Source organism: Buteo buteo, chromosome 2 (assembly GCF_964188355.1).
Source record: "Buteo buteo chromosome 2, bButBut1.hap1.1, whole genome shotgun sequence".
NCBI lineage: Eukaryota > Metazoa > Chordata > Aves > Accipitriformes > Accipitridae > Buteo > Buteo buteo.
The window spans coordinates 20028769-20051016 of NC_134172.1; the positions used below are offsets into that span (position 1 = coordinate 20028769).

Here is a 22248-nt window from a genome sequence, read left to right on the forward strand (position 1 = left end):
CCACCCAGTCCAAACAGGCTAGGAAAATTCCCCTATGTTTCCTTCTACACCTCTATCTGGCAGAAATGTCATCCTGTCTACTTAGATTATTGAATGCAGAAATGCTTTGTGTGTATATAAATTCAATACAGAAGCTCAAGGAGAATCACTCTCCTCATGGCCCAATCCTCCTCCTTCCAGACAGAAAAAACTTTTGAGTAAATTACAACTAACAATTGATAACAAAACTATTGTTCATTAGATCAGACGTACATATTCTTCAGCACTTAAGAAATATTTATTTTCCCTTTTAACAATTAATTCTATATGGTCTCGGAACCTGGCAAAGGTCCCAGAAATCTGGCACGGAAAACATAGAAAAGATGAAAATACAATCTAAACATTAGCACTGTTATTTAAGGTCTGCAGTAGAGTGCTCCCAACAGAATACTCCTATAGTTGCCCTGCAATATAAAGAAAACAGTGTGATACACATTGTATTTAAAGTAGTGTTTTTACTGGCCTTGGGTTACTCCTGCTCATTCTGACTGTGGACTATTTTAGGAGGAGAAGTGATGGCCAGCCATCCCACTTATCTGATGTTGCCTTTTGTGATATGGAGGAATAATGTGCCTTTAACACTGAGGTTTTCCAGAGTCTGGCAAGCGTGATGATCCTTTTGCAATTTACATTCACAGCCAGCTGGAAGGAGAAGAGGGATCTTACAGGAACAGTGATCACTGAACACCACCAACTTCAAGAAATATAAAAATAACTCAGAAACCCCTGATGGGAAAAGAAAGCCAGTGCAGTTGCCTGGAGTAGCAAAACGAAAGCTGTACCAAGACATTACCTGTACACAGGCCTCAGACACTGAGAGTTAGGAAACTAAGGACATTTTAAAAGACCTTATCCTGAAATAACACAACAGAAAGCACAAAACATACTTGCCTACAAATGCCTAAAAGGAAGATGCTCTTGCAGCCCTGTACAAAAACAGGGTTAGCTCTGGAGATCAGTACAGTTTGTAGCCAGAGCTTTAATAAGATCAAAACCAATGCACTCTAGCCCCTTAGAAGGATTTACCTCCATCCACGGTAGGGGAAAAAAACCCCTAGAAAATTAGTTTAAGACAAAAAAAAAAAAAAAAAAATTTAAAAATAAAATATCTACTTTTAGCCAGCACCATTAGTTTCCACAGCCAAGAGCACAGGACAGAGTTAGTCTCTTGACTCCCCACTGACATGTCCTAGTGACCAGCCAGGTGCCCCTTGGGACGGTGCCAACCTGGTCTGAAGCTGTTGCTTTCACGGCCACAGCAAGATGCTCCCACTGCTGAGACTGACACTAAATGTCATTGCTGATGCTGCTAAGGGGCCTGAGCAGCATGGACCCCAAAATGCAGAGATGATCTAAGAAAGATTGCTTATTTGGTTGTGGATGTGTGACTTGAAAACCTGGTGTCACATTAGAGAACTTCTGTGGCTGCAGAAGTAGTCTCTCCAACTGGATTAAAGAGCATTGGCAAAAGGTGAGACTAAACATGGCACGCTTCAGTATCATCAAAATCAAACAAAACAAAAGAGCCTGCCCAGCCTCAGAGGAAACATAATTGCCTCTGCCGCTGCTCAGGACAAGGAATAGTTGCGACAGTAAGGTCCCAAACCGTGTCCTGACTTTAAGGCAAAAGTCCTCGGTCCCAAACTGCATTTAAATAATATATGTAACAATGCCATTCCTTAAGATGTTACCTAAGACTATTTAAAAGAATTGGTGAAACTCCTTTACCAGCTGAGAATCTGGAGACAGCCAGAACCATTATACTGTTAGGCTCAAATAAAGAGCTCCCCAGCACAGTCACTGGGATGAATCACTAACGACAAGTTAAATAAACTTGATTAACCAGTTCACAGCATGCAATCAGCATTTGTTTATCTTTGGGATCAACAATAACAGTGGTTCCTTTTAATTACTGTGCTCAGATCTGGACCCATCAGTATCAAAACAATGCAGGGAGAGTAATTGCTAACAGGTTATGCTGTTTTAATTGTGTTTAAAATTAATGTCTCAGAGCAACTTAAACACTTCTGGGTTTAGAATGTGCATAAAAGGAACGATTAACAAATACTGGCTGCGCTCAATTAGTCAAACTTATAATATACAACAACTCCATGGCTCTAGCAATTATTCACAACTAAAAAACTGGGAAGTTAATTATTAATAGTTAAATCAGAAGAGGCATCCCATAATTAAAGACCTGTCTCCATGCCCATGTGAAACCATGTAGCCACTGAGAAAAATGTCATGAATGCTCTCCGCAGGAACCAGCCAACCGCTGTCTAGCCTACAATAGTCCAGAAACACAATAAATATTAGACCTGGAGTGGTGAGGCAGAAGTCTGGGAGGAGTTACGAGCACCCAAGCAGGTCATACTGCAGCACCTCTCCAAGCCGTTCCCCAGCCAGAGATGTCTTGGCCCTTCCCTGGAGGAAGGGAGCACCCAGAGGACGCTCCAGCGAGTTAGGAAACCTCCCCTCCATGCCAGGGAGTCGTGGGTGGCCATTCGCTACCAATCGGTCAGATTTGAAATGGAGAAAATAGCTTTAACCAACTATGGAAGAACAGCCCCGAGGGGGGTGAAACTCTGATTTCCACCTCAGCCAGCAGAGAGCAGCTTCAGTGCTGCAATTCATTTGAGCGCATCTCTGTTCTCATTTGTGCTCAGCGAGTTCACTGTCGTCCTTGCTGTAGTCTCTCAATGCTTAAAACTAAACCAGACTCACTCCTAAAAGAAAAGGACTATGTTCAGATAGTATATTATCAAAGATATAATACTAGGCACTAGCTTGTACAAGCAAAATGAATAAAGTCTCTGAGGTCTATCGATACGAATCCATGCAAGTAGATCTGGGGGGAAAGAGGTTCACACTATTTTAAAATTAATTGTCTAGTGATTTGGTATTGTACGACAAGGAATCAAAGGTTTTTAAGATGTGGAGGGGCGCTTTATGATCGTTTGGTCTCATCTGCTTAGTAAGGGCTTTCAGTGAACTGGGTCCTGTTTCTAATGCAACGATAGTGGTTAAACTATCCAGTGGTTAAATTAAAGGAAAACATCTGAACTTGATTTTAAAATTTACAATGACAAACAATCTAATACAACCTCTGGGATTATTTATCATGAAATTACCTTCACTGTTAAAAAATCTGTGGAGAGTTTCAATATTTATACTCCCTACATTCCAGTTCAGTTAAGAACTCTCATACTTGCGAGGAAAAATTAGCCCAAGGAGTGAAATGGTAACACTCCAGCTGAACTAAAAAAGAAAATTGAATATGAGCTTCTCTACACATCTCTGCAACAGAATTTCATCGTGTCTTGACAGACCTACAGGTTTCAGCTCTTCAGAGAAGTTCAGAGACTGACAGTGCTGCCAAGAGCCACCACCAGCCTCAATCACTAAAACAACTATTAAAAAGAGTCACTAAGGGGTTGAACATGAGATATTCAGTCAGAAGATACATTCATCTTTCTAATTCCATTTCAAATGGAGCTCTGGGGAGCAGCTATAATCACCTGCCGCTTGGCATCACTGAGGTCTCAGGTATGAAAAAGGTTGCAGTGTCCCAGCCCACCTCCCACCAACAAGCACTGTGCTGTTAAGTGTCTCGCACATCTCCAAGTAACAGAGCATCCTTCATTCACTCCAAAAGACATTTTGCTCAAGCTCACTACTCTCACACATGGACACCTACCTCATGTTAAATAGGTTAGGTTTTCCAAGTTTTATTCTTGTTTCCTTCCTCCCCCTCCAATTTTTTAAATAAATTAAAAGGTCTGAAAGCAGTAAACACTTGTGCATGCCCTAAATCAAACTGAGAAAAAGGGCTGTGGTCATCACAAAGAGGCACTAACATGCAAGTGGGGAGAGAAAAAAAAGATTCTTCTCTTTCATCCATAACTTTATCTTCCTCTCTAATTTGGGACAGTCCCAACAAAGCTAACTCTAGATACACTTTAACATGACTTCCCTTCCCACCGCCCGAGGTAAGATAGAACAGAGCTAAATGAGCATAATTACAGGATGCATGTTTCTGACTCGTGTAACGCAACACCTTATTTCAGACTTTTTAACCCCACACACTTGTCATCCCACCGTACGAAGCTAACATTAATATTAGTATGTTGCCACCAGCGCAGCCAACTTTGAACTGAAGACTCTGGCACACTACAGCTCCTCCTCGTGCCTGCCAGCCTGGCCAGCCCTTCACACATCACACTTCCCATTACAGGATCACCTATGGTAAGGAATGAGATCAGCCTGCAAACACAGAAATACAAAATAAGAACATATGTTTTTGTAAGGTACCAAACAAATAACTCTGTGAAAGGAAAATGTGCCTTACATCGCGGAAATTTCAATCACTGGAGTTTAATCAAATAAAAAGCAATATGTGGGTGGGAAGGAACAGTGTAGGGAATTGTTTCTGAGGGAGGTGGAAGAAAGGGAGGGGAGAAGGTCACTTTTAAGTCCATCTGCTCTACATTCAAATTCTATTTCTCCCCAGTGTAAAGCATTTTGGGGTTGTTAAGTTCCCTTTTGGATGAATTCACTCAAACAGAGCTCTGGTGAGAGTTTGGATTCAAATTGGTCCAACTTTTTAGCACTGCCAGAAGAATAGGCTTAACGCCTGAAACACTGACTATTGCTGGTTTCATGGATGTCTGCAGGATCTGTTTGTAAATGTATGAGGTGGCATGCTTTAGTGATCAAAGGTACCGAGAGTTGCTCTCCGCAAAGTACAATTACACTTCAAAAGAATCATGAGAGATCCTTTATTTCAGCTCTTACCAAGTACACATGGAGTTTATAAGATTGTCAGGTGATTGCTTGAATTAATAGGAAATACTTTGATGTGTACTTTGATGGAGCCTGGGTCCAGAAATAATATAATAGTTCAAGTTTTGTTGTGATTACCATAACTACTTACGCATCAACAGGCCATTCTGATAAATATTCTATTGCAAAAGAATGGTTTAAATAAAATAATTAGTAAATAATGATTAGAAATTAACACAATGGTACCAGTATTGCCAACCCACAGCATTCACACAATTCATGATGATGGTCTTTCTTGAAAAGTCACTTTTTTGGGAACACTATTATTTTATTCATCTCTGGTCTGTACCCAATCATATATTTGACTTTTCTCCACAATGTTACTGGCAAGAACTAGATATTTTTCTGGGACTCAGACTAAAATCACTAGAGAGGTCAGCGATACAGTGACTAAATTAGTTGGCATTTTTAATTGTTCTTACTACAGTTTCTCCCTTGTCTCCTGCCACAAAGGCAGTACCACACAGCAAATGACAATCGGAATGTCTGAAAAGAGATAAAGACAAGCAGAATAAATTCTTACAGCTTTGTTTCCATGCAGATCTGATTTCTAACCCAGCGTGGATAGTCACAGGTTGCAGTTTGTAAAGCTTTTGAGCAGCGGGCTAGTGTAGAACTTCCAGCTTGGAAATGATTCCATGGCCTCTCCAACAGTATGTACCTCCTCTTCCTTCAAAAGTGCCTCTCTGACGTACCCAGGCCATGCTGATGCTATCATTAAGACAGCTGATTAGTAAGAAAGCAATCAGAGCTGACAGCAGTGGTACTCCTGCTCTTTCTCAGGCCTGCCCAATCTGTTCTGCCAGGATGCATGCCTATTAATTCACTCTTCAGTATTTAGGATTTCATAGCTTTAGGGCAACAGGGACCATTTGATTATCTTGTTCGACTTCCCATCTATCACAAGCCATTAAATTTGACATGGCATCCTCACACAAAGGCCAAACACTTAAATGAGATGAAGAACACATTACTGATCTCAGGAGACCAATGCTGCATCTGCACTAGCATTTGTTTCAAACCCCACCACACATGTGATGAGATCTACCCTGATGATCAGCATAAGAAAGAGAAGGACATCAAGCTCCCAACTGACTTAACCCTGAGGAAAGTTCTTTCCTCTGCCTTTAATTTCCCAGATCAGACATCCGCCTTAAAAAAACCCCAAACTATCTTAACCTCAAAGCTGTGGTGCATACATCCAGTCACTGTCTCCAGCACAGTCAGTCTCTTGTGCATGAAAACAACCTGAAGGGAAAAAGAAAAGCACCTCGAAACATACATTGCCCAATGTACGTGGAGAGGGTCAAATCCCCCTGAACGTTGCACATTACCTGCTGAAAGGCTGAAGCACGACAGTTGATTATAATCACTGTCTTTAATACAGAGCTGCCAGTGCTACAAGCATGTTATTTCAGGGCATTTCAGCACGCAGGGCCACGAAGGTGGCTGATGGAGCTGACGGCTCAGGCACACCACGTCCAGCAGCAGCAGGGCTGCCACGACCCTCCGCCCTGCAAAAACCACCCCCATAAATACAGGCTTTCTTGCTGCACCTGGGCTAACGTGGCTTTGCAAATATACCCATTCTCATTTCAAAGACTACGTTACAGTTAATTGACTGATTAATTATTCTCAGCGCTAAGAAATTGCTTCCTATTTCTTCAGGGTAAAGTTGACTTAACTTCAGTTTCCAGTGATCAGACTTGTTCCCCCTTTGTCAGCCAGACCCACCAATTCTGTAGGACCTGCACGTGGCAAGAAAGCCACCTCACAGCCTCCTCCTCAATTGCTCACATCAGCTGAGCTCCTGAAGACTTGCATTATACCTGAGTCTCGGTTTTCATCTTGGAAATCAAGTCTTTGCCTATCTTCCCTTTCTTTCTAGTATTCCCATCTTCTTGTAGTACAGCTAGCAGGATTATCAGAGCCTATTCTTCTGAACTTAATATACTAACAGTAACAAAGGGGTACAAGACCTAAGTTTACCTCTGAAAACACTGATGCAGCTGGATGCTGCACAACAGCATAGATGTCCCAGGGAAAGGGATGTGAGGCTGGAGAGCTTTCCCCAGACAGGACAGGGAGCCCGTGGCTGTGGCTACCTCCTCCCGAAAAGGGAGACCGTGCTCCAGGTTTGGCAAGGGCAAAACGTCCAAGCACCGAGCAAACCGCATTGACATGACTCTGGTGTCATATCCTATTTCTCCTACAAGGGGAAGTCTGCTCCTTCTGTGCAACACTTTTGCAGAAGACAAAAAGGGAGAAAAAGTAACAATGATTCGTCTCATCAGGCTCCAAGAAGCGCACAAAACTGCCTGGGGTGAAGGCAAGAATAAGCAACGTCAGCATAGAAAGGTGTCATACAAGGTTTAAGCTTATTCAGAGGTAGAGCCTCTGTCTCTCTCATGAATAAATACATAACCCAAGACAATTTAATTCCAACTGCTTTGTATTTCTTACAAAAACTTTTCAAACAATGTGATGACTCAAAAGTAAGCTCTCCACCGACAACATAAAATGACATCATATTAGTTATCTCCCTCTACAAACTGGAAGTCTGCACCGAGATATACAAATACCTCTCATAATATAGCACATGCATTTACATGCAGCATAGCTGAGGATAGGGAATAGGCAGCAAGTAGTGACGACAGGTTTTCTTCACTCCAAAGGACAAGGTTATTAAATAATAATTGGTAACATAGCTTTTACTGCATACACCAATACTCTGATTTCCAAGACTCACCTGCAAAATATAACTTTGTGATTTATTCAATTTTATTTATGATTTTCATACTATTGCCTTAATCTTTCATAATTAACACAACAAGGTCCAGTGATAAATTCAGACTTTCTTCCCTCTTTTGCTTTTTTGCTCTACAACTGCCATTAAAAGATAGTACTTCAAGACTGCAGCTGGAATGATATCTAAATCTTTTTACCATTTGGAGGAAATTCTGGGCAAAGTGCTGGAAGGAATAAAGTATCAAAATCTCTTTGAGACAAGATGACAATATTACTTACATGCCCCCATTTCAGTTTTATAAGCTCCTATAAATCTTCTCTCATAGCAGGAATGCCCTTGGAAGCAGGTGCTGGGAAAGCGAAGGATGAGTTTGCAACCCATGAGTAGTATTCATTCAATGCTTTTAGTCTGCTTTTTTTGCAAGGAGTCCTGCTGTAAGAGCTCAAACCAAGAATAGCCGGGTCCTGGTAGATAAGCTCTATCCAGAGCTATCCTCTATCCAGGACTATGGGAGTAAACCTAAGTGCAGAAAATGGACTGCAGAATGGAAATTAGGACAGAGGGCTTTAGAAGTCTGACATTACTTGAAACACCTAAATCAAATCTGGATAGTTTTCTAAAGAAGTGCCTAAATGCAGCCAGAAAATACGGGCTGAATACCACAATTACAGGTTAAAATGCTACAGGCAGTAATTATCAATCACTTTCTTTTCCCAACCATCAAAGAAGGTAATTTGTTTGTTTTCCCCACCCTGCAAGGAAAAGACTGGGTGGTCTTCTGACTTTAAGAGTCTGAGAAATATTCCTCTCAAGGACAAGGCCACGCAAGGCCTCCTGGGCAGCATGAGGTCCTTTTTCAGCAGTGTCTTACACTGTACTTGATTTTAGTCAGAGACATTAAGAGTGTGGCAGTGCTTTGCAAATCATCACTAAATACCTTTTCTTCATAGCTCCATGCAAATCTCAGGAATGTTTCCAAGACATGAATAAAGCCTCGGTTGTTGAAAGGTAGCATGTTTTCAGTTCCTCAGCTGTCTTCATCAGCGTGGGACTGCCATGCTGCAGGGATTCTTTATTTGGTTAAAGACTAATTCCCCTTCATCTTGCAGAAGTTGTCACCAGTTGTAAGAATATAGCAGCTTTATTCGATACATGATAAGTAACTGTGAATTCTGAGGCTATTAGTTCATTGAGGGAGTGACATCTCAATAAAACATCAACATAAAAACTCAGCCCCTTGCAGACAGCTTAAATCATTCACCTTCTTTTTTTTTTAAAAAACATCTAATACATTGCTACATATTCAGACTTCAAAAAATGTATTAAAAATTTTTGTATCTTCAGCCCCTTCTTAAATAATGTACATCTGGTAATTCCTATGCTCAAAGCCATGCCATTTAAAGCCTAAGTTGTTTGCATACTAAAAAACCCAAGTCATGGAGCATTCAGTGTTGCAATTCAGCTTCCTTTTGCAGTAAAGGAAGCTAGGAGAAAATGGGGCAGGAACCAGGCTGAAAAGCTTTCTGAAAGCTGCAGCTGCAGCCAACAGCTGAAATTTAAAATCAGACATTATTTTCTCGCCTCATCTTGTGGGCTCTGCCACAGTTTTCAATAAACCACAAATTCAGCCACAGAGGCACTATCACTCATAATTTTCTTTTGCTGATGGAGCTAAAATAAGAACCATAAACACTTCCCCCTGACTTTAGAAAGCAGCGTATGTCACTCCCCAATAGGACTCTTGACATGTTGCTTGTGGACAACGTGTTAGGCAAGTAGCAAAACCCTAATGTGGTCCTGTGAAATTAATAATTTAGTGTTGCAGAGAGAACCTGAAACACAAGTTCATATGCGTTGAGGAAAGCAGAAGCAAGAACTGCATTTCCATTTCCCAACCCAGTGAGAGAACAGACACATGACAGCCATCAGATACTGTTCCCTTGGATTTCCCCAGGCCATGTAGCAACATCCCTTGGTAAAGAAACAAAGAGAGGCGATTCTCCCATCGATAAAAAATTGACTAAAAATAGGAAAGACCCCATAGGAACAAAAGGCAAATTTCCCAGGGGAGGGAGATTACCAATGGCATCACAGGGAATGCAGTGGTCCAGGCAGCTCTCAACATTAGTGAGCTGGAAAAGAGGGTGTGAGGTGGCAGAGCTTGCTGAGAACATTATGATATTCAGTGAAGTAAAGACGAGGGCTGATTATGAAGAAGAGACTTCACAAGATTCACTGACTAGGCAGTAAAGTGACAGATTAAATCCCATGTAGATAAATGCAAAGTGATGCACATTGACTTTGAACAGACTATTACCACTCAAAAAGAGAGTTTGAGGTTATAACCATTTTATGAAAATTTTAGCTCAGTGCTCATTAGTGATTAAAAAAACAAACAGATGTTAGAAAATTCTGGGAAAAGAATAGTGAACAAGACAGATAATATCATTATGCTACTGTACAAATCCACAGCCTACCCGCATTTTGAATATTGCATGCAGTTTTAATTCACTCCAGGAAAAAAAAGATACAGCAGAAATAGAAATGTTAAGAAAAAGGAGGCATGGATGATCCAAGTTATGGAACAGTTTCTGTACAAGGAACAACTAAATTATGTAGGACTCTCCATTCTGAAAACAGATGACTCAAACATCTGTTTGAGGTCTATAAACATGAGTAACAGAGAGAAGCTGAATAGGGAAAGACTTTTCATTGTCTCTCTCAATACAGACTGTAGGGTCATCAAATGAAACAAGTAGGCTAATGATTCAAAACTACATAGATGTGAATATTAATTTCACAGAGCACTGTGGAAGTGATGGTAAGCTGGGAAACTTCTTGCTGTAGAACACTGCAGTTGCTGAGTTTGCAAGAGTTTAAAAAAATAAAAAAACCAAGATAATGGAAAAAAATTCCATTGAGCAATGTTTAAAAAAAAGGACATAATCCTTGGTTTCTTTCAAGTAGTCTCTTAATCATATATTGCTGGGAGCTGGGAGGATATTCCAGAAGTATCACTACGTACCCTCCTTCATCCTGTATTCTTCCCTAGGTAACCATCACCATTCGAGACAGGTTGTCAGGCTGGACCTCTGGTCTGACCTGCTACAACTGCTCTTACTTTTGACAAGGTACAAGAAGCCCTGATGCTGACAGTAACACTTTGTCATACGCACTAAACATAAAGAAACAGAAGCACTTACATTGCAACAGAAAAATAACAACCCCAGACCTAATCAAAACACTCTGCTGTGTAGTGAGAATCGTACGGAAATCTCCTGGAGCGAGGATATGGAAGAGAATGAATGGCATACAATACAGTAAGTCATATCATCTCATCTGTTGTAAAAAAGGCCTTAAACATTTGTCTACACAGGAAAGTTAGTGTAGTGGAAGCTAGAGAATGAATTTGCAGTGCTTCAGCTATTCCACAGCTGTGGCGGACAATGCAGGGTAAATCTTACATGGCATCAGTGTCTGAAGCTCGGGCTACCACCAAGTGTCAGAATGCTATTAAACCTTTTGAACAAGGAATCCGTACAGCTCTGGGGGGCTGAGATCATCTTTTCTCCCTCATTAATGCCCCACTACAGAGAGGCCACTCTGGAGGACTTCAGGTGCCATGACTCAAGCTGAAGCACAGGGTGGCACGGAGGCTCCCTCACCCTTCCCCATCTTTCTGGGATATGGGACCCATGGTTAAGGGCAGGCAAGGCTGTGCAGATTAGTGCACATACTCCACAGCATAGTACTGGGATCTGGCAGCAGCAGGATCATTGCAATTTTCTCATTTGGAAGCATGAAACCTGAATATCTGCCCACACTACCGCACACAACCTCTCCATGAAGGCATCAGAAGCTTCATCCCTGCAGTTCTTTGGAAATTTGCTTTTACTATTTCCTTACCTTATTGAGATGTCTAACAATCTCCCTGCTTTCCTGTTCCAAGAAAACTGGAGAGCGTTTGGGGGCTTTTTTTTTTTTTTTTTTTGTTAGTCAGGAGATTTTTTCAAGGGCAAAGAATAATACACCTTTTATTAAGCAGCCATGCACAGTAAGAAACTTTTTACTACCAATTTCTCAAGGAATGTTATGACTGGCTGACTTGAAAGAGGCCTATCCAGAATCTCATTAGATTTTCAAGTACTTTAGAAAGCAGTTCTTACTGAATTATCAAACTTGCAGGAAAGCAATGGCAGTTTCATACCTGAGATTATGTACTTCTGTGTTAACTGCAGAAACATATCAGACTAGTAAGGAGTGTCATGCACTTGGAGCTACTGCAGTAACAGGGAGCTGCTGGGATATATTGGAGAATACTCTTTGTAAACATTTTATTTGCCTGATTAAATACTGTTTTTCAAAGTGATGCACATATGACACGATATACAGTGATGTATCTCAGTAACTCTTGACCCAGAAAATCTGAAGTGGTTAAAAATAAACCGATAGAAGCTTCATGGGTGTGGAGCACACACAGTTCACAACACCTTGCATAAGCAACCTTTGCATACTGCTGTTTGCACAGGGCAGCCAAATCTGTCCTCTGCTGGAGACCAGGGCACCTGCATACGGACCTGCAAAGGTGGCTGCAGGCTTGCAGAAGCACTGGTTGTTCTAGAGCTGGTTTACGCCCATCTGCAATACTGACACTACAAATAAGACAAAATCAGAGTGCTATTTTCTAGCTAATGGGACTTCTCCTTAGATGCCACCAAAGAATCCTAGAGCTGCCTTCTTCCAAATGGAAGTCAACCTGCCACACCTCACCTAGTCTCAGCCATCAAAAATACAAGCAAGTAGTGTAAGCTATTCACCTAGTAAACCTACTCCTTCTAGACACCTATTTTAGGATGGGGTGAATTAGTCTTCTGAGAAATCTCTCCCTGACTGTAAAGAGGCATACACATTAGACTAAATGCCCAATGTGTGTAGGGCCAATGTTACAGGAGGTGACTCACACACGGGCCGAGCAGAGCACTGTTCAGTGCGCAGCTCTCCACTGGAAGTAGTGGTGGCCTCTTGAAAACATCTGCACATACAGCTTTCGGGATGGTATCACACTTCCTTAAATAGTTCTGAGAACAAAAAAAAAATTAAATTTTTATTTGGAAAAACATGTACTGTCTATACATGGAAATATCTTCTAATACTCTTTTTAACATATCCACAATGTTTTAGGCAGTGGGTGATTCACATGTAGACTGTTTTCCTCAAGAGCCAAGCATACATTTAATCCTAAATTTTAGCCTCATGTTCCAGATTCTCTGTGTGAAGACTTTCCTATTTCTATTTTTGCCCAACACTTTTTGTCATACTGGTTTGCTGCCAGCAGACTAGACAAACAGTTTCTTAAACACTTCTCTCTCGAAACAAAACAATCCAACCCAGAGCATATTCTAAGGAGACTCTCACCATCATAAAATGCTGTTTTACAAGGCTGAGGACTGTCTGTCTTTCCCTTGCACTATGTTTCTGTTTGCAGTCCCATACCAGATGGAGTTGTTGCATGACTCCTGGCCAGGCTTTGAAAACCGAAGCATGAAGCCTGCTCTTAAACTTCTGTCCGTAACACTTCACGAGCGGTTGCTGTGGCTGTGCCAGAAGAGTTGCAAACAGCGCTTCCTTCTACGCTTTGACCCCAATCCATGTAGACGCATCGCGGCATCCACACTGGGCTCTGCTGAGCAGCGCCGGGATCTCAGGTCTGTGCAGCATATGGCACCACGCAGAGAAGGTAACGCTTCTTCCTCTCACGCAAACACACACGCGCACGCTGCGACTGTCTGCTTAGCTGTTTCTCCTCTCATCTCTTGGCTCGTCATCTTCAACATACTTTGCTGACAACATATCTTACTTTGCCCCATATAGCCCCCACCGGAAAACACATGAAGAAATGCTATAGCAGTATGTAGACATGAAGGCATAGTTAAAAGGTTGAGATTTCAAAGCTGTCGATAGCTGGGCAGACTGGATAGTTGGACTGGTGAGAGGCGGAGAGCTGGGCTGGGGGCTTACAACAGCTGAAGCCCGTTCAGCATCAGCATGAGTACCTACAGGGAAAGCCAGCACTCACCTCCTGCAGGCATGGAAGCTGCTCTTCCTTAAAGCACGCAGCCCAGCAGAAGGAGAGGGAAATTGCTTCCTGTCTTGCTACTTTGTCTTAAGACTTGCCCTAGCTTTTCACTTTGTGGTCATCAGACGGCTATGCTCAATGTACTGCCAATGAAATGCACGCAATTTTTGCAAAACTAAACAAACAGTTTCCTACCATGGAAAGTCCCAAAGCACTGAGAAAATAGGTTGATCTCCACCCATTGTCTGCTTCAAAACTTCCTTCGCAGCTTCAAATTACAGCCTTCTAATGAAAGTAAGGAGAAATCAGATGAACAGAGAAATCAGACTTTGCCAACAGAGATATTAGCAACATGCAAACCACTTTTTTTTTTTTTTTAAATCTTTTTAAAATTTTCATTTGCCCCTCATCCTCCACGAAACGAAATGAGCCCCAAAAGAAGAACCTGCAAAAGCACGTCCTGTACGCTCCCTGCGGCTGGTAACGGCGGGAGCCGTGCCCGGGGCAGCGGGCAGGGGGGCAGCGGGCAGGGGGGCAGCGGGCAGCGGGCAGGGGGGCAGCGGGCAGGGGGGCAGCGGGCAGGGGGGCAGCGGGCAGCCGGTGCGCTGCTGCCCCCTCCCGGGCAGCCCCGCCCGCCGCCGCGCCCACCGAGGCCACAGCCACGCAGGACCCGTCGTGTATTCCCGTGATGCGGTGCGTGGCATTTTATCGAGGGAAGGGGAGGCAGGGGCGAAGGGCTGGCTGCCGGGCAGTCAGGACGCAGGTCCCGAAATTCCCGTGGAGGGTGAGGTTATCCGGAGACTCGGGAGGGAAGGACGGGCTGTGGTAGCGCTGGAGCTAGCAGAAAGGGTGGGAGCGCCGGAGGGGAGGGAGAGATGCTGAATACAGACAGGCTGCTCCTAGAGAGGTCTCTCTGGCTGCATTTGTGAGACATCTCTCCCATGGCAGAGGATACATAATCTAATTAAAAACAGACGGACAAACAAAACAGAAACATTCCCAGCCAGTTTACATCTGGATGCGAAACAAAGTTATTCTCCATAAACCTGAGTCTCCCACTGAAAACGTGTGGAGAGAAATTATTTCTTTGATGTACTTACTCCTTGTACCAAAGGCTCACACCCGCTCTGAAGGGTCAGCGTGCTCAGGTTCCCTCAGGCCAGGAGAAAAGTCTCTTGATATTTAAATCTGAGGCTTGCGAAGCCTCATCTAACCTCAACCGCTGCTTTCGTCCACTGGAACAAAACCAACCGCACAGGATGACATGCAGCGCTGCATAAATCAGAGACGCCGCAGGACTCGGCAGACAGGGAGCCAGCGCAGCTCTAGAGAGCTTATACGATCTGTCCTTGCTGGTCTACGGCATCTAATGGCCAGCCAGCTCCTGCCTCAGCCTTCTGCTCCCAGGTAGCTCTGAGCAAAGTGCTGTGCACAAACCCAAGCCTGAAGTCACATCAAAGCAGAGTGCTAAGGTAAGACCCCTGACTGAGAGAAAAGTCCAAAGACTTTATCAGGCCTGGATAAGAAAAGTTAAAAGTTATTCTTAGTTGCTGTGTTCGGGAAACCTCAAATTGTGATCTTCCTGAACACAGAGGAGTAGAAGTGCTCTATAGGGCAGGCATGAAACAACTTTAAATCCCCAGTCTGTCTCTAAGACCTCATTTGTTTTCAGGGTGAAGCCTCAGACTGTTGGCTCTCACCACAGCCCCAAAACTGGCTAGACCACAAGAGAATCTGCTGCAAGCCAGTATAATAAGACTGATTAACCACTTAAACTCTACTTAAGATCTCAAAATAGGTCTTAAGTGGAAGATGGTACATTTTACTCTATAAAAACTCATGAGGCTTGTTTTTGTAGTTACACTGATGATGCATGCAGGCGTGCACACTTGGCACTTTGCATACTCACTGCAATGCCGTCAATGTGAACTGCTAAGTTCTGAAGGAAAATGCAACTTTTATAATCGCTTTTCAGTTACTGGGGTTGATGTCTGGTTGAAGATAAAAACAAAACAAAACATAATGGCTTACACCAAATACAAGCTGTGATGCTGGAAGAATTTTGAACTGCTCATATAAAATACCCACACATGAGACATTCTGCATTACTTCTTAACATTACTGCATTTTCTTCACAGGAATGGGGTTAGATTTAAACCTCAAGAATGCATTAGTGTTGCCTATGGAAAGAAAAATACCCAAGGAATTTATAGCTGATATACAAAAAAAAAAAAAAAAAAAAAAAAGCTTAAACTTGACTTGGCAAAGTCTTTACACATATTAGATAAAAGACTTAGAAAACAGATGCTCCTTCTTACCAGCAGCCAAGATCTTCTAATAGCCCTACAACTTGTTAATCAACTAACATATGGTACCACTTTAGGAAAACACACCATTCTGATTTTGCATTTACATGGTCTGTTTCCTACAAAACTATTGTCAAGATTTAGCCATTGTAATATAACCTATTAATTTTTATTCCTATACTTTAAATTAATCAATAAGCACAGAAATAAAAAGAGAATCAATTTAAATCCAAACAGTAAGTAAAACTCATTTTCACACAGTTTCCAATGATGGATAAATTTCTTCTCACCATGCTGAACCTCACCAGTCTGTATAAAAATCACAATTTGCTGCAAAATTACAACCTAAAAATTCTGTTGACTTTGACTTAAAGCCCCTGAGAACCCAATACATTAAGAGTTTTGGGCAAAGCTAAACTGTCAAGGCAAAATTTAATGTAACTTGGTAATATCTGCACAAGGTGGTTCCCACATATACTTAACTTTACTGTTTATGTGTTTTAACTTCTATTTTATACACGTATGAGGCCTTACTGTCTCCTAAAAAGACACCATAATTTATTTACACACAGTATAATACTTCTAAACTCATATTACGTAAAAAATTAAAATGTAATTAAGGTTTCTTTTTTTAATGAACTTTATGAACTTATTTACATTTTAAACCAGTATTACTCTGCTGATCTAGTCTCTCTCAGCCTGCCGCTGGCTTAATTTACCAATACTTGGCTGCTGGGCTTTGACAGCCTCTGCCACCCTTACACAAAGTCAGTGCAAGTCCATTCACAATATCACATGCCTTGGACAAACCCAGCACCACTCAATCCGGGTGTCAGGTCGTGATTTCTGCTACTTCACCACCGCACAGCGATGTGAGCAGCCTGCTCTCCAAAGGTGTTTTGCAGACCCCACTTACAGACTGCTGCAGCACTTTTTCTCCCATCTGCGCCGCTTCTCCAACAATAAATTAAACCCAACGTTTTTGCAGCACAGGCAGGTGGGGTTTGGCCGCTCTGGTTCTTCCGGCAGTGCCACCCGTACCTCCGCAGCCTTGCCTGTGCCAGCCCTGGGGCAGGGTGGCGAGGGTCCATTAAAGAAGGTGCAAAGGTGTGGGGCACTGGGTGCTGCGGGCTTTGCGGCAAGGGGCACGGGTATTTTGCCATGTCACCCTGCAGACAAGTTGACATCCAAATAGCTCTGGTCAGAGCGTGGAAGGAGTGACTGGCTCTGCCCAGACATGGAAGCTGTAAGCAAGAACAGGGAAGTTTGGCAGAGAAAGTCTATAAAGCAGCAAAGCTTGTGGAGAAAGCTTAGGGGGGCATTTATCTTTTACGTTTGCTATTTAAATTAAAGATAGGCAGTTTTGAATATATATGGTGTATACATATTCTGCATTTTGAGGTTGTTAGGAGGGCTTGGGTTTTGGCTGTTTTTTAATGTTTTTAACATCAGACACAGATGTAACACAATTTAAAAAACACTTTCAAAGTACTGTCATATGGAAGCTTGTTTACGAGTGCAAAAAGAATTGCCTTACAATGCCACTTCTCAGCACTTGGAATGACAACGGATGCAGTTCTATTTAAAGGAAGAGATAACTGTAAAATTTCCGAATACTTGAAACACACTAAAAGCACCCAACATGTTCTACAGACAAATTACCAATTTTCTTTTTGGATTTCCAATGGCAGGATAAAAATGAAAGTAAGGCACATGAATTCCTGAAATTTGCCTAAGATATAGTTGAAATAAAGTTGAAATCTGGGCTTTTGCTTGCAAGAAACACAAAGGCCCTAAGTTACAGGAAAATAAAGTGATGTAAGAAAAGTGAAATAAAGACAATGCTGCAATCTTTAGTTATTTGACACTTTTCAAAAAATATGTAAGTTCATATAGATAGGCTGGAAGACAATCTGACATTCTTGATTTATTCGTGATTAATCTTTGAACTATCCCATATATACACCTGTATGCACAAACACATAAAGCTACACCTGTATGTTTCACAGCATCTCTCTCCCTCTCTATATTGCTCATCATCAATTAAATTATAAACTGTATCAAGAGGCACAAGAATTTCCCATACAGCGTGTGGTACAATGGTCCACTGAATTCTGGTATGGGTTTCAGGCTACTACTCATAATAAAATAAATGATACTTTAAAATGGATTGCAGATATGCTCTCTCAGCTAAATATTTAACTTTCATTTAAAAGTAGTAATAATCTTCTTAAATGGATGCATGAAAGAAACAAACATTAGTAGTTTCACATTTTGGCATGCACATCTGACAGAGATCTTAAGAAATCCAAAGCAGGTGATACTGTGTGTGGAAGATAAAAGTGAAAACAAGTCCCACCTGGCCAAGTCCCAAAGCAAAACATGGGATGGGATGAGACACTCAACACCGGAATGCATCTCTTCTCAAGGCTAGCACGTACGTGACAGGGACGGTGTGTGAGGGTGGCACACCTGGGTATACAAGCAGCTTCACGAGCAAACTAACTTCACACCTGCAGCAACATTTTTGGCTTGAAAGGGCTTGCAGAGAATACCTTGATAAATTATCTGGTGGAAGATGTTTCTTCCATCTCCAACTTCTTCTTCTTTTTTTTAATTAATTATTTTATTTTGAGTTCGGCTGCATGAAAGTTTAAGGAAGTCCCTCATTTGCTTACTAAATCTCAGTTTCTAGGGGGTGCGAAAGGAGAACAAATGTGAATTTTCACAGTTTAAGACTTTTGGGGTGCGGAACCTCTTTGGCATTTGTATAACAGCTCCTACAAGGGGGCCCATAAGCAGCAGTGGATTCCCAGCCACTGGGCTGAAGACAAAATTCCTCCGGAGGAACACACGCGCGCACACACACACACACACACACACCCCACACGCACACGCTTCTGGATAAAGTACAGCATTAGGTATTCCTTGAACACCTCTCCACTTTCGATTAAAGTGAAACGCATCTGGACAAACACTCTCGTTCTAATATGCTCACCTAGGATACCTAACTCTGCCTTGAGGGAGGTTTGGATTGCCCTGCTATTGATATTTAAACAGGGCCCTTGATTCTAAATTGTTGATGGAAGTACCCTAAAGCAACCTGAAACATCCGAAAAGATAAAAACATTACAGATGCATGGATGGGCAAAATTACCTCTCTCTCTTAATCCAAGCTCCTGGATAATGAAATGCACTGCTAATGGCTCTCAGAGGTACCTCATCAGTTTAGGCTGGTGCTTTGTCATACGAGCAGTAGCTGATCTGCTTTTGTTTTCTTTCCTAATTGAACATTTCACCCTTGCTGTATCACCAAATTAGTATCTACTGAGTTCAAAGCTATACACAATACCCACAGTTCCCCCACCCCTTAATAAAGAAGATAAAAAGTACTATGTTTGCAATACAGACAATGAAATTTCTAGATCATAGCAAGATGCAGGAAATAAAAACTTCACATAAATTTTTTTAACTTACTGAACTATTCTCCTCCTCCAGCAGAGCGTTCTGCACCAGCTATTAACAACAAGAAGGGAATTTCCTTCTCCTCAGACTATTCTTGAAACAGATTGCAGTAAGTCTTCCTTTCCAACCTCAGCCTTCAACAGCAAAAGGAAGCAACTCTCAATCTACAGGCAGGAACAACCTAATGAACTAAAAAAACCCAACAAAACAACCCCCCTCCCAAAATTTTGACTACCATTTTATTAAAGATCAACAGAGCTGTTTAAGAAAGAATATCTCTATGAGCTGTTTGAAAAGATTTCCTACTGCAGAAACCTAAATCATAGCATAATGCTTACTTGCCTTGCCTTTCAAGTCCGGAAAGCTCTTTGTTAAGATCACTTACAGTAAGGAAACAAGTTTTCACTCACTCTCTATGTGTATTTTTATAAGCCAATCTTGTAAATAAACCAGTGACACTTTATGGAGGGCAATAGTGGACAGATTGCCTTTGCTGTGAACGTTAAATGAAAATTTCTATGTCAGCCCCACATAGCCTGGCAAGATCTGGGAAATCACCCCATACGATAGAACCCACAGTCAGAAAACAAACAACAAAAAGGCTCAGGTGGTGACAGCCTCCTGACAAATTTATTCCAAGCAGCTATCGTTAGTAGGCAAGGAAAAGGCAAAATATTTACTGAGTGGCTGTATCAATGTGCACTGCACAGCATGGTACAATCTTGTTTCAAAGATCTCAATTAAATGGAAGCCAAATCAATAGCTAAACCATATGCTAGACCCTGAGATCAGCATTGGCTACAGCAATGATGAAAGGTGGGCATTAGCCCACTTGTCAGACTGCTGAGTTCAGTAACTGAGAAAATAGAGGGGTCCTTTGTTTTTTGGTTTGTTTGGGGTTTGGTTTTTTTTAAAGATACAATGTTCTCTGTGTCTTCTTCATTTCCCCAGCCTGGACAAGATCCCCTCCTCTCTTAAAGGCTGAGAAAGGGGGCTTTGCAAAACAGCTTGTCAGATTCCCTCTTAGAGATCTCTGTATAATTGAGGGATTTTGGCAAAGAGAGGCTGGTGCTGCAGCCCCAGCTAAAGCAGCCTCAGCATCATTTATAATCTTAAGAAGGGTGGAAGGCCAGAATCAGCCTTGTGTAGCCCATGCCTTTGCCTTGGGATCTGATAGTGAAGCTTGAAAGCTCTGCTGTGCCATCAGCACTTTAGCTTTGACACAACCTTCCCAGGACTCTTTTGTGGAGACTGTGTTGACAAAAAAAGTTCTCACGAGATTTTCAGTAGTATTGGATGGGCAATCACAGGCATCCTCAAAACATCATGCCACTCCTAGATTTACCAATCCCTTACTCTTACCTTTTTCCAACCTTGCCATAGACTTGAGAAACAGAGAAACCATGATCTAGCCTTTTAATATTTATATGTGAGACAGAAGAATTGTAACAGCACAACAGAATCATCACCTTCCATAAAAAGTAAGCGACAAAAAAAGCCCTTCCTGAGGACATACCTTCCCCCAGCCACAATCAACTTAGGACAATCTGATCCATGATCAGGAAGACCAAAGTGCTCTGGACTTCTCTATGGAGGTTTTATTTGCTGTATCAGGAGCCCAGGCTGCTCATTCAGACGTTGAAGTTAGATGACCGAAAGTCATCTTTAAGACTAACAAACTAAACTGGAATTCATCCCTGACTCAAAGCCTCAATGTAACAAAATGGCTTTTCACAATACAGAAATGCAAATTATGGGCAGATGCTCCATCAGTGCAAAAGAATGATCACAAACTGAAAACAGAAACTTGGAAAAACAAAGTGTGCAGGAAATCCAGAAAGAGCAGCATTGGGGTCAATGTGACAAAGGAAAAGAGCTGAGACTGAAAGACGCTCTCTATTGGGAAAAGTATGAAGAAATACAGGAAAAATATTTCCACGAGTTATCTGGCAAAGAAATCCTATATTAGGAAGTAGGGAAATAAAACTGAGTGTACTTCTGGGAGAAGTGCAGAGAGAGGTGTTTGAGCATCATGGCTACCTGCCATCTGATTAGTGCTCCTACCATATAGTCAGAAGGTATGAAAATGCACCAATAGACTGAAATCCTGTCCTGGGAAAGCATGTGACAATACTTTAATTAACACTGGCAATGTTTGCACATTCCGAAATGTCAATAAAATTTGTTACAGATCTATTCAGTTGATGATGATTTTTATTTTGCATGAAGAAAAAGGAGTGCTGTCTCAGACTAATTAGGTTTCCATACCAAAATCCAGGTTCGTCTAAATACCAGACTAAATGCTAAGAGATGCTATCTTGATTTCACATTTAAAATCCAAGACAGCGGTTTCCAAAGTATGGTCCCAAGCTCCATAGGGACCCTGTCACTGGTTACTCAGGAGTCTGCAAAATTGAAATCTCATTTTACAATGCCCAGAAAGCATCCCTGGGGAGTAAAGAGAGTGCAGTTACCCTTCTTACGCCCACAGACTTTGCCCCTGCTTGGAAGAGAGGTGGAAGGAGGGTAGTGGCAGGACCCAGTAATGGGCTGCATCCACAGTTTGCATGAAATTGCTATTTAGTAGTGAATGAAGTTTCTGTGATGCTCTTTACCATATCCTCATTTTACTCATCATGTTATCTCTGATTATAAAGTTACAGAAGGTTTGTTTGCTGGTGCTAATACTTTTTTTTTTTTTAATGAAAACCATTACTGGCTGTAGCATTCTCTGTCAGAGTCACCCTGGACACAGCTAGGACATAGGTGGG

At 41.9% G+C, this 22248-nt stretch overlaps 1 protein-coding gene across 2 annotated transcripts in view; it reads right to left on the minus strand.

Moving 5' to 3' along the window:
- KIAA1217 (KIAA1217 ortholog) overlaps window positions 1-22248 on the minus strand; it is a 245569-nt gene that overhangs the window by 188634 nt on the left and 34687 nt on the right. The window lies entirely within an intron of this gene.